This window comes from Heteronotia binoei, chromosome 17, assembly GCF_032191835.1.
Source record: "Heteronotia binoei isolate CCM8104 ecotype False Entrance Well chromosome 17, APGP_CSIRO_Hbin_v1, whole genome shotgun sequence".
Taxonomy (NCBI): domain Eukaryota; kingdom Metazoa; phylum Chordata; class Lepidosauria; order Squamata; family Gekkonidae; genus Heteronotia; species Heteronotia binoei.
In genome coordinates, this window is record NC_083239.1 from 42,033,855 (window position 1) to 42,045,165 (window position 11,311).

Consider the following 11,311-nt stretch of genomic DNA (forward strand, 5'->3'; position numbering starts at 1 on the left):
GAAAATAGCCTGATCTCATCAGATCTCAGAAGGTAAGAAGGGTCACCTGTGGTTAGTACTGGGATGGGAGACCACCAAGAAAGTCCAGTATCCCTAAGCAGAAGCCGGAAACAGCACTTTCCACCCCAGTAAGAGCTGGAAAAGAGGAAGAGCCAATACGGGATGGATTGACTCACTAAAGGAAGCAACAGCCCTCTGTTTGCAATACCTGAGTGAGGCAGTTAACTATAGGAGGTCATTAATTCATAGGGTCACCATAAGCTGGAAGCAACTTAAGGACACTTCAACACACACAAATAATAAGAGACCAAGATTCAAGTCCAGAAGCGCCTTCAAGACCAACAAGATTTTCAGAGTATAAAGTTTTGAGAGTCAAAGCTTCCTTTGTGAGATACAAAGCCCTTATATCCCAGTCAGAAGGCGGGAGTTGTGTTGTAGACAGGACCGGGGTGGAATTCTAGCAGGATCTCCTTTGCATATTAGGCCACACCTCCCTGATGTAGCCAATCCTCCGAGAGCTTACAAGGCTCTGTTTTGTAAGCTCCTGGAGGATTGGCTACATCAGGGGTGTGTGGCCTAATATGCAAAGGGGTTCCTGCTAGAATTCCACCCCTGGACAGGACTCAGGATGTGAAGGTATACCTCAAAATGTCATCAGCTTAGGGCAGGGGTGTCGAACTCATGAGGGCCAAATTTGACATAAATGAGACCTTGTCAGGCCAGGCCATGTGTGTGTGTACCTACTTAGGTCGCAAAAATATAAACTTTATAAAGGACACAGACAAACACAACTACAGATTTTTTAAAAAAAAAACAACAACCTTAAAACATGCTTAAAACATTAGCACTCAGTAAAGACACTTTCTTTGTATTTCTTCCATGGGATCCATGGCAGAGGAAGCTCTGGCTCTTTCCTACCTTGCCCAGGGGACCAGGAGGGGGAGGAGCCTCAGCCAATAGAAAGAAAGAGAGGCTTTGCTCTGTAGCTCTTGTGCGATCGAGGAAGCCTGACAAAGCAAGCTGTGATGCAGAAGGAAGCAAGTGAGAGGGAAAAGGAAGCAGATGACAGCCAGTTGCTCGGGGGCCTTATAGGAGCCTTCTGGGGGCCTGATTTGGCCCTCAGGCCACATGTTTGACACCCCTGGCTTAGGGAGAGGAAATCACCACCTGTAGTAAAATGTCACTAGTAAGATTGTCAGTGTAAGGTCTTTGGAACCCCTTGCTGCTGCTTTCCTTTATTCTCAATATAATTCCATTGACTTATTCCTGATTTTTTTTGCTTTAGAAAAAAAGCTCAATGTTAGTTACTCATAGAGGCTGTGCCAGCGAGGAACTTAAGAACGAGACACGATCCTCTACCTCTGGCAATCAACACCTCACCGTTCACTCCAGCGTGCACTATTGCCATGGCGACTTTTGCAACGGGGAGCCAAAGGACCTTAATGCCTTCAAAATGCCCGAACAGGAAAAAGGTGAGACAACCACCAAAGAAGGAAGTATAAAATACATTATTTTTTCCAGGGGTGGAATTCTAGCAGGAGCTCCTTAGCATATTAGGCCACACACCCCTGATGTAGCCAATCCTCCAAGAGCTTACAAGGCTCTTTTTTGTAAGCTCTTGGAGGATTGGCTACATTAGGGGGGTGCGGCCTAATATGTAAAGGAGCTCTTGCTAGATTTCCACCCCCTGATTTTTTTCTTGAGGAACAGATGGGCAGTTTTTTAGCCTGGAGAGGAAGCGGTTGAGAGGTGATATGATCACCATCTTCAAGTACTTGAAGGGCTGTCATATAGAGGATGGTGCAGAATTGTTTTCTGTGGCCCCAGAAGCTCGGACCAGAACCAATGAGTTGAAATTACATCAAAAAAGAGTTTGCAGTTCAAAATTAGGAAGAACTTCCTGACCGTTAGACTGGTTCCTCAGTGGAACAGGCTTCCTTGAAAGGTGGTGGGCTCTCCTTCCTTGGAGGTTTTTAAACAGAGGCTAGATCAGACAGCAATAAAGAGCCTGTGAATTTAGGGAGAGATATTTGTGAGTTTCTTGCATTGTGCAGGAGGTTGAACTAGATGACCCTGGAGGACCCTTCCAACTCTAAGATTCTATGAATGTACAGGAAACTTTTCCTCCCTTTCCCATAACACTAAAACTCAGGGATGCTCGTCAAAGTTAATTGGCAGTCGAAGTACTTCTTCACACAGTGCCTAATTAATCTGTGGAACTCACCACCACAGGATATAGTGACAGCTAATTTTTTGGATGGCTTTAAAAGGAGATTAGACAAATTCATGGAGGATGAATCTGTTAATGGGTAGTGATTATCACAGTGGCACCCTGACCTCGATGACTCCGGTTAGTCTGATGATCTCATCAGATCCCATCAGATCTTGGTTGGCCCTGGTCAGGGCCTTTTTTGTGGCAAGAACTCCTTTGCATATTAGGCCACACCCACCCCTGATATAGCCAATCCTCCAAGAGCTTACAGCAGGCCCTGTAAGAAGAGCCCTGTAAGCTCTTGGAGGATTAGCTACATCGGAGGGGGAGGGGGGTGTAGCTTAATATAAAAAGGAGTTCCTGCTACAAAAAAAGCCCTGGCCTGGTTAAGACTTGGATGAGAGACCACCAAGGAAGTCCAGAGTTGTTACGCAGAGGCAGGCAATGGTCAACCTCCTCTGTGCATCTCTTGCCTCCAGTGCCGGATTAAACCCTATGGAGGCCACTAGGCAGTCAACATTTCAGGGGCCCCCTCACAAGTTATCTCAGAGTCGAAGCGCCCAGCCAGCCACCTGTGGCCCCCACTGCAGCCTGCAGGCACCTTCTCAAAAGCCCCTTTGACAAAGTTGTGGGGGAGAGGCAGAGAGAGGCAAACTTGGTGACAATGCCAGCAGCAGCAAAGAGCGGCTCAGTTGCTGGCTGCACATGCAGGCTCTGAGGGCTGCAAGCAGGGAAAAAATTGGAGGGAAAGCTGGCCCGGGGCCCCTAAAGGTGTGGGGGCCCATAGGCCAGTGCCTACTTGGCATAGGGGCAGCACTTCAAGCCATGGAAGAGGAAATGTTGCAATCCCTGTTGAATTTCTGCCTACCCTGCAGCTGTTCAAAACAGAGGAGCGCTGCAAGGGGTGTGGGAAGGGAGACAGTTTTGTGAAGGAGAAGCACCCGCTGTAATTCAGCACCTACCTTGTGAAGCGAGAAACATTCATTTTTTAAAAATCTATATTTTAGCCTCTGAAGCAAGCAGCTCCAACCAGTGCTATTCTGGCTTCACACTGGACTCCGATCAAGACATCCTAGACAGAGTGATGTGCGGAAAGGACTACTCCCAGTGCTACCATGGCAACGGCACCATAACAGTAGGTGAGGCCTGATTCCACACTCAAATGACAGGGCCCCCAAACCAGCCTTTTACCTCAAGAAAACTTTTTCTCTGTCCCAAGACTATTGGGGATGCCAAATCCGCTGGTGAGGGCTGCGATCCTCCAGTTTTGGGTTCCACTCTCTGCCACTGGTCAACTGGCCAGTGTGGGGAAAATTACACCCCCCCCCAAAAAAAAAAACAGGCAAGAAGCTGGAAATAAATGTGCCACCTGGAAGTGACATATACATATCTGTGACATTCTGGTTTTGGAGGAAAACTCTATGGTTGAAGCTAATTCTACCATAGAGGTTTCGCCCACAAACCAGAGTGTTGCCCCCAACATCCCCAATGTGCCTACGTCACTTCCAGGTGGCGTAGGGACATCACACGTATTTCTGGCTTCTTCCCTCCCTGCCCTCAGTAAGTTCACACAATAAACAATGCACTTTCAATTCACTTTCAGTGCACTTTCCAAGTGGATTTTACTCGGTGGACTGACAAAATCTAGTCGGAAAATGCATTGAAAGTGGATTGAAAGTGCATTGTTTAGTGTATGCGATCACAGACTTATTCCACACAGGGTGGTCCAATGGACCTGGCAACCCTAAGATGTATGTGTCACCTGCTCTCCGTTGGGGGGTGAGGCAGTACTGAAGGAGGATGGAGTTTGGGGAGAGAACTCAGCAAGGATGCTAGGGTTGCCAACTCGAGCTGGGGAATTCCTGGAGATTTCAAGGTGGTAACTGGGGAGGGCCGAGTTTGAGAAGAGGAGGCAAGGCCTTTTTGTAGCAGAAACTCCTGTGCATATTAGGCCACACAACCCCTGATTAGGCTTCCCAATCCCCAGGTCCCAGAGGGGGATCCCCCGGTTTTACAGGCTTCCCCCCTCCCCCAGCCAGCTGGCCGGCGGGGGAAGCCCCACCCCCACAGCCATCATGCACCTCCATGAACGATTCCCATAGGGAATGATGGAGAATTGATCTGTGGGTATCAGGGGCTCTGAGGGGGCTGTTTTTTGAGCTAGAGGCGCCAAATTTTCAGAATAGCATCTAGTGCCTCTCCCCAAAATACCCCCTAACCTTCAAAAGGATTGGACCAGGGGGTCCAATTCTATGAGCCCCAAAAGAAGGTGCCCCTATCCTTCATTATTTTCTACGGAAGGAAGACATTTTAAAAGGTGTGCTGTCCCTTTAAATGTGATGGCCAGAACTCCCTTTGGAGTTCAATTATGCTTGCCACACCCTTGCTCCTGGCTCCGCCCCCAATATCTCCTGGCTCCGCCCCCAAAGTCTCCTGGCTCCACCCCCAAAGTCCCCAGATATTTCTTGAATTGGACTTGGCAACCCTACCCCTGATGTAGCCAATCCTCCGAGAGCTTACAGGGCTCTTTGTAAAGAGCCTCCTGTAAGCTCCAGGAGGATTGGCTACATCAGGGGTATGTGATCTAATAGGCAAAGGAGTTCCTGCTACAAGAAAAGCCCTGAGAAGAGGGAATTGAGCAGGAGTGTAATTGCAAAGAGTCCACCCTCTGAAGCTGCCATTTCTTCCAGGGGAACTGATCTCTGTTTTCTGGAGATCAGTTATAATTCCAGTACAACTCCAGGCCCCACCTATGTATCACCCACTCTCCAAAGCAGCCATTTGCTCCTGGGGAACCAGGCACTGTAGTCTGTAATCCTGGCCCAACGTGGAGGTTAGTATCAGTTTTGTCCCACTGATGCTATAAATTGCCTCGCCCGCTGTCATGTGGCGTCAGGGCCTCAGTCACCCAGAATGCCTTTCCCTTCATGTCACACACTCTTTGTGGTCTGTCCCTTGGTCAACCCAGCAGTGTTATTCCTTCTGGCGTTGCTCTCCATTTTGGGGAAACTGGGCCTGCCTCTCTGCTAGGGTTCCCATTCGCCCGCCAACCGCGGGTTTGCCCGATTCTGGGGCCTCCAACCACCGTCACAGAATTGGCCAGTGTTGCGGGGGGGGGGGGGGAGAGAACCTCACACCCTGAAGAGCACTGGCACGTCATGACATGCCCAACTTGATGACATCGCCTGGAAGTGGTGTCATTGCACCAGGTACATTGAGGGGAGGCTCGAGCATTTTGGGGAAAAACTCTATGATAACTAGGGTTGCCAATCCCCATGTGGGGGCAGGGGATCCCCTGGTTTGAAGGCCCTCCCCCCACTTTAGGGTCATCAGAAAGTGGGAGGGGAGGGAACTGTCTGCTGGTCGCTCTATTATTCCCTATGGAGTGCTGGGCACTCTGTTATTCCCTAAGGAGACCGATTCCCATTGGGTATAATGAAAAATTGACCTTCGGGTATCAGGGACATGGGGGAGAGCTGTTTTTTAAGGTAGAGGCCTCTCCTAAAAAAAAAAAAAATCCCATGTTTCAAAAAGATTGGACCAGGAGGTCCAATTCTATGAGCCTGCAAAGAAGATGCCCCTATCCTTCATCATTTCCAATGGAGGGAAGTCACGCAGTTCCTTTAAACGTGATGGCCAGTGCTCCCTTTGGAGTTCCATTATGCTTGTCACAACCTTGCTCCTGGCTCCACCCCCAATGTCTCCTGGCTCCACCCCAATGTCTTTTGTAGGGTTGCCAAGTCTCAACTATTCCCCAGCGGGGGAATTTGGGGGGCGTTCCGGGAGGGGGCAGGGCTACCCTCAACACAATGATGTCATGTAGAATGATGTCATCATGCTGAGAATGCAGCGCTGCACACTGCACACTGATTCCCCAAACATTTAAAGGAACCTTCCCTTTAAATGGTTGGGAGGGAAACAAGCGTTGGTGCTGCAGACCTTCCAAGCCCCGATCAAGGCTTGGAAAGGCAGAAGCAAGCGGTTTCTGCCTCTCTGAGAGAGTGGTCGCCAGGCTCGGCTACCCTTCCAAACCCTGATTGAGGCTTGGAAAGGCAGAAGATAGCGGCTCTCGTTGTCTCTCAGAGAGCGAGCGCTGGGCTCAGCTGCCCTTCCAAGCCCCAATCGAGGCTTGGAAAGGCAGGAGCAAGTGGCTCTGCTCCCTCCGTTCTGAGAGAGCGGATGCCTGGCGCTGTTGCCCTTCCAATCCCCCATCGAGGCGTGGAAAGGCAGAAGGTAGCAGCCCGGCTCTCCCTGAGGGGGTGGGCGCTGGGCTCGGCTGGCCTTCAAAGCCCCAATCGAGGCTTGGAAAGGCGGGAGCAAGCGGCTCCCGCACTCTGAGAGAGCAGGTGCCCGGCACTACTGCCCTTCCAAATCCTGATCGAGGTGTGGAAAGGCAGGAGGTCGCGCCCGGCTCAGGTGCCAATCGAGGCTTGGAAAGGCAGGAGCAAGTAGCTCCAGCTCTCTCCCAGAGAGCCCACGCTGAGTGCGCTTGCTTCTCAAGCGGCAAATTTTCGCCTCGGGGTAGGTGCAGTCTGTGCCCATGGGGCCACTGGGGGCGTGGCTTCCTCCGGCGGGCAGCTGGCTTGGGGCGGGAAGAAGCCCTCCAAACCGGGGAAACCCCCGCTCAGAACGGGAGGTTGGCAGCCCTAGTCTCCTGGCTCCACCCCCAAAGTCCCTAGATATTTCTTGAATTGGACTTGGCAACCCTAATGATAACCTCCACTGGCAGCTAGGTAAGGCCTGACAGCCCTAGTCTCTGCCCAGCCTGACCTTTGACTCCCCTTAGGACACCTCATGGTGGATTTCTTCATCAAGACCTGCCAAGAGCCATCCTGCGACGTTCCTGAGAGCCAGTCTTTTGGTCCCATAAAGCTGAAGCTGTGGGGCTCCTGCTGCCACGGCATCTTCTGCAACGGGGAAATGGTTGCCGCTCAGGAATCCGGCACAGCAGCTGCCCCTCGGGATCAGACTCAAAGCATAAGAGCATCCACCCAATACACAACCCAGCTGCAGGAGGAAGACGCCACCATTCAACCTACAGATTTCCCCAAACACGTGGTGAATGGCACTGAAGGCACTTTGGCGGTGTCGGAAGAGGTCAGTGTCACACTTGACCCCGAATGGGATATCGACACAAGAACGACGCCCCTCCAGGATCCGTATTACGATGAGAATGAGGAGGAATTTGAGGGCGATAGCCAACCGGCAGTTGGTGTGAATAACACACTAAATCCACGAGCGGCCAATCTGGGCCCCCCAAAGCCCGGCCTTTCATTTTACTCCTTGCTGGTAGCCCTGGGGATCACGATCCTCGGGATATTGTGATCCATAATGTGGTTGGGGGGCACCTTGAACTCCTTGAGCATTCAGAGCAGAAAGGCAGAAGAACCTGGTCTCCAAAGCTTTATCTGCGTCCTTGGTATTCCTTGGTAGCCCGGCTTTAAACAGATGCAGCGTTTAATAAAGAGGTTCCAGCTCTGCATAGAGTTACAGCAACAGCTGCATTTTCACTTGGCTTTCTTTTTTTCATCCTTCCAGTCTGCTGTACATTTAAGAATGGGTTGATATGTGGTTTGTCCAGCACAGTCTAGAAGACTGATCTGGATCAAAGCATGGTATTTACTGCAACAAAGGGTGTTTTGACATTCAGTTTGATACAGTTTTAGAGTCTTCAAATCGCCTGCCACCGTTCCGCTTTAATTATTTTCCTTTCACATTTGTGGATTTGCTCTGCTCATTTTGCATAGTCAGACTTCTATTTCCCGCTGAAAGCATTTCAATTTGGGGAGGGGGGTCTCTGATCAGAGGGCAGCCGGAATACCAGTGCTTAGTTAAATGTATGCGATTGCTTGGAAATTGTGTCAACACTGCAAAAACAATACAAATTTAAATTACAAGATGAGGCAAGCAATGATATGTAAAAATTTCAAGCGCTGTCAGTTCTCATGAAAATTACCATTGGCAAGGAGTCTTTTAAAACGCATGAAAACTTCTACAATACAAGTTTGAAACACTTGCCGAGAAATGACCGGATCAAAACTAGTTTGGAGAAAAACGTTGTAGCAGCAGCGCCGGAACCCATCTCACCTAAACAAATGTAGATGCTTCGGGCAGCAACGATGCAAAACAGTTGTGAGAACGTTAGGTAGTATAAAAGGTGAGTTTCCAATGCGGTGATAGGGAGTCACAAATTGTCTGTGTAAAAACACCCAAAATGTTGCAATTGTCACTCTTTCTATCCTCTGAACCAGGAGTGGCCAAACTGTGACTTGGGAGCCACATGTGGCTAATTAACACATGTTGTGTGGCTCTTGAAGCCCCCAGAACCCCATCGACCAGCTTGGAGAAGGAATTTTTCTCTTTAAATCACTTCTCCAAGCCAAGCAAGCCAGCAGCTTGGAAAATGCATTTTTCTTCCCACCTCTTTTTCCATCTTCCTTCCTTCCTTCCTTCCTTCCTTCCTTCCTTCCTTCCTTCCTTCCTTCCTTCCTTCCTTCCTTCCTTCCTTCCTTCCTTCCTTCCTTCCTTCCTCCCTCCCTCCCTCCCTCCCTCCCTCCCTCGCAGTTCTCGAAAACATCTGATGCTTATTCTGTGTGGCTCTTACATTAAGCAAGTTTGGCCACCCCTGCTCTAAATCTTTTGCTGTGCATTTTTTGGTCACCACAGCGTTCAGGTTTTTATGTGACTGTATCATTTCTTTGCCCCCAGCTTCTGATATGTACCAAGTGCAAACAAAAAACCAGGGGTCATTTCATAGAAAAAGAAGTGCCAGAGCTCATTAGCACATTTGCATAACTCATTTACATATGCCACCCACCCCTGACACCACCAGAAGGTGTACTAAATTATATCAGCTCAGTATCTACCTTAAAATGCTTCTTGAATTCTAATTGTCATAAGAAAACCTTACTCCCATCATAATTTTTAAATGACTTTCTCCTACGTGGCCACGACGGCATGATAAAGATTTCCATCTGTCTGCTTTATATGTTTTGGTTATTTCCCTATTTTTTTTGCGGGGGAAAATATTAGAAAGTTTGTCAAATCTTAGAGTTCTACAACCCAAAAGTCCCACAGAAACTAGGAAGATAGCAAAATATGAAACGTGGAATAATTGAACAATGGTGCCCAGAAGAAAGTTGTGGGTTTTTTTGCGGGGGGGGGGGGGTGTGGGGTGTTAAGACAGGAAGGACACAATAAAATGTAGAGATTCCAGAGCTCTGTTCCTGTGAGATCCTGCCCAAAATGAGGCCTGGTTTTAACTCAAAAGTTGCTTCATCCAGAGTCAAATCACGGGTCTATCTAGTTCATTCTTGCCCTCACAAACTGTAGACCTCCAGACTGCTTTAGGTAGATCAGAGCCTTTCATATATCACCAGCAGTAAATCTCCTTTCATATCACCTCCTATCCACACCTTTTAACTGGAGATGCCGGGGATCCATCTGCATGCAAAGCAGATACTCTTCCACAGAGCCACGGCCCCACCCAGTTATCCCGGCACTGGGCATTCGTGGTTCAGTGGGAGAACCTCTGATTTGTATGCAGAAAGTCTCCGGTTCAATCCCTAGGTGGATCTCCAGTTAATAGGACTTGGTAGGAAATGGTGAGAACTCAGCCTGAGATCCTGGTGAGCCACTACCAGTCAGAGATTGACCTTAATGGGCCAAAAACCTGATTCAGTAATAGGTGGCGATCACACCCACTAAATAATACAGTTTTGATCCCCTTCCAACGCACTGGATTTTGTCAGTTAACACAGTAAAAATCCAGTTGGGAAGTGCATTGGAAGTGGAATGAAAGTGCATGATTTAAGATGTGTGTTCGAAGCCTATAAGAAAGCTTCATGTATGTTAACTTGGATGGATAAGTAGGCGTTTTGCTAGGTATACCTTTTGCTTTTGTTGGCTACTAAAGTATCTATTCGATGCTACCTCCCTAGTTTTATCTGCAGCATGAGTTTTTTTAAAAAATTACTATTGATGCTTTTATTGTTTTAATGTTATTCCTGCTGCTTTCATTGATTGAGGGAGGGGGTAGATTTACTTTTAGTGATTGTGTGTTTTGTTCACCTTGTATATCACCCTGGGAGCCTTACGGCTGTGAAAAGGTGCGAGGATCATTTTAATAAATCAATACGTGGATAAATGCTCCTGTGTCTCGTAGGTTTGCATATCACATCCTCTCTCTTTATCCTAACGCTTCCTGCATTTCCCAACAACACAACTGCTTTCCCATACGGTTTTGGGTTGCGTATGACACATTGGTGATGCATCGTCCAAAAGAGCTGACTCCCCCAAGAGCTGACTTCCTTCTTAGATCGCCTTCAAACATCACACCTGGCAACCACAAAAACACAACACAAACACCCGCACGGGCTGAATACAAAGCAGCTGGGGATATTCAGGCCTCCCTGTTTATACAGTCAGTGCAGTCACAGATTCCCATCTTATCACTCAGTATAGTTCACTGAGCAAAGCATTACCTGAAGTTTGAACACTCAAAAAAGGTTAGGATTTTTTTGGGGGGGTTAAGCTGCAGTACTGCAGCCTGAGCTCTGCGTGTGACCTGTGTTTGATCCTGGCAGAAGCTGTGTTCGGGTAGCTGGCTCAAGGTTGACTCAGCCTTCCGTCCTTCTGAGGTCAGTAAAATGAGCCAGCTTGCTGGGGTGGTGGGGGGGGAGAGTGTCGATGACTGGAGAAGGCAACTGCAAACCACCCTGTAAAAAAGTCTGCCAAGAAAACATTATGAGGTGACGTCGCCCCGTGGGTCAGTAACGACGTCACCCCAGGTTTGCACACCTTTACCTTTAGAACAAGGCAGGAGTCCAGTAGCGCCTTTAAGACCAACAAAGTTTTATTCAGCATGTAAGCTTTCATGTGCCAGAACACAAAAGCTTACATTCTGAATAAAACTTTGTTGGTCTTAAGGATGCTACTGGACTCCTGCTTTGTTCTACTGCTTCAGACCAACACGGCTGCCGACCTCGACCTTTACCTTTAGATCAGTATCAGAATAGGATGTAATGACAAGATAGAACCACTAGGGGGCCAGGGTTACTGAAGGACAGTCTTCTCCAATGAATGCACTCCTAGACCAGA

The 11,311-nt window shown here is 48.5% G+C and overlaps 1 long non-coding RNA gene across 1 annotated transcript; it reads left to right on the forward strand.

Annotated features, from left to right (window-relative positions):
- The first annotated feature begins 1,381 nt into the window (after positions 1-1,381).
- On the forward strand, positions 1,382-7,067 carry LOC132586523 (uncharacterized). The gene is made up of 3 exons (XR_009556364.1): positions 1,382-1,472; positions 3,220-3,351; positions 6,999-7,067. It is a non-coding gene; the product is annotated as an uncharacterized LOC132586523 (long non-coding RNA).
- Positions 7,068-11,311: the final 4,244 nt, after the last annotated feature.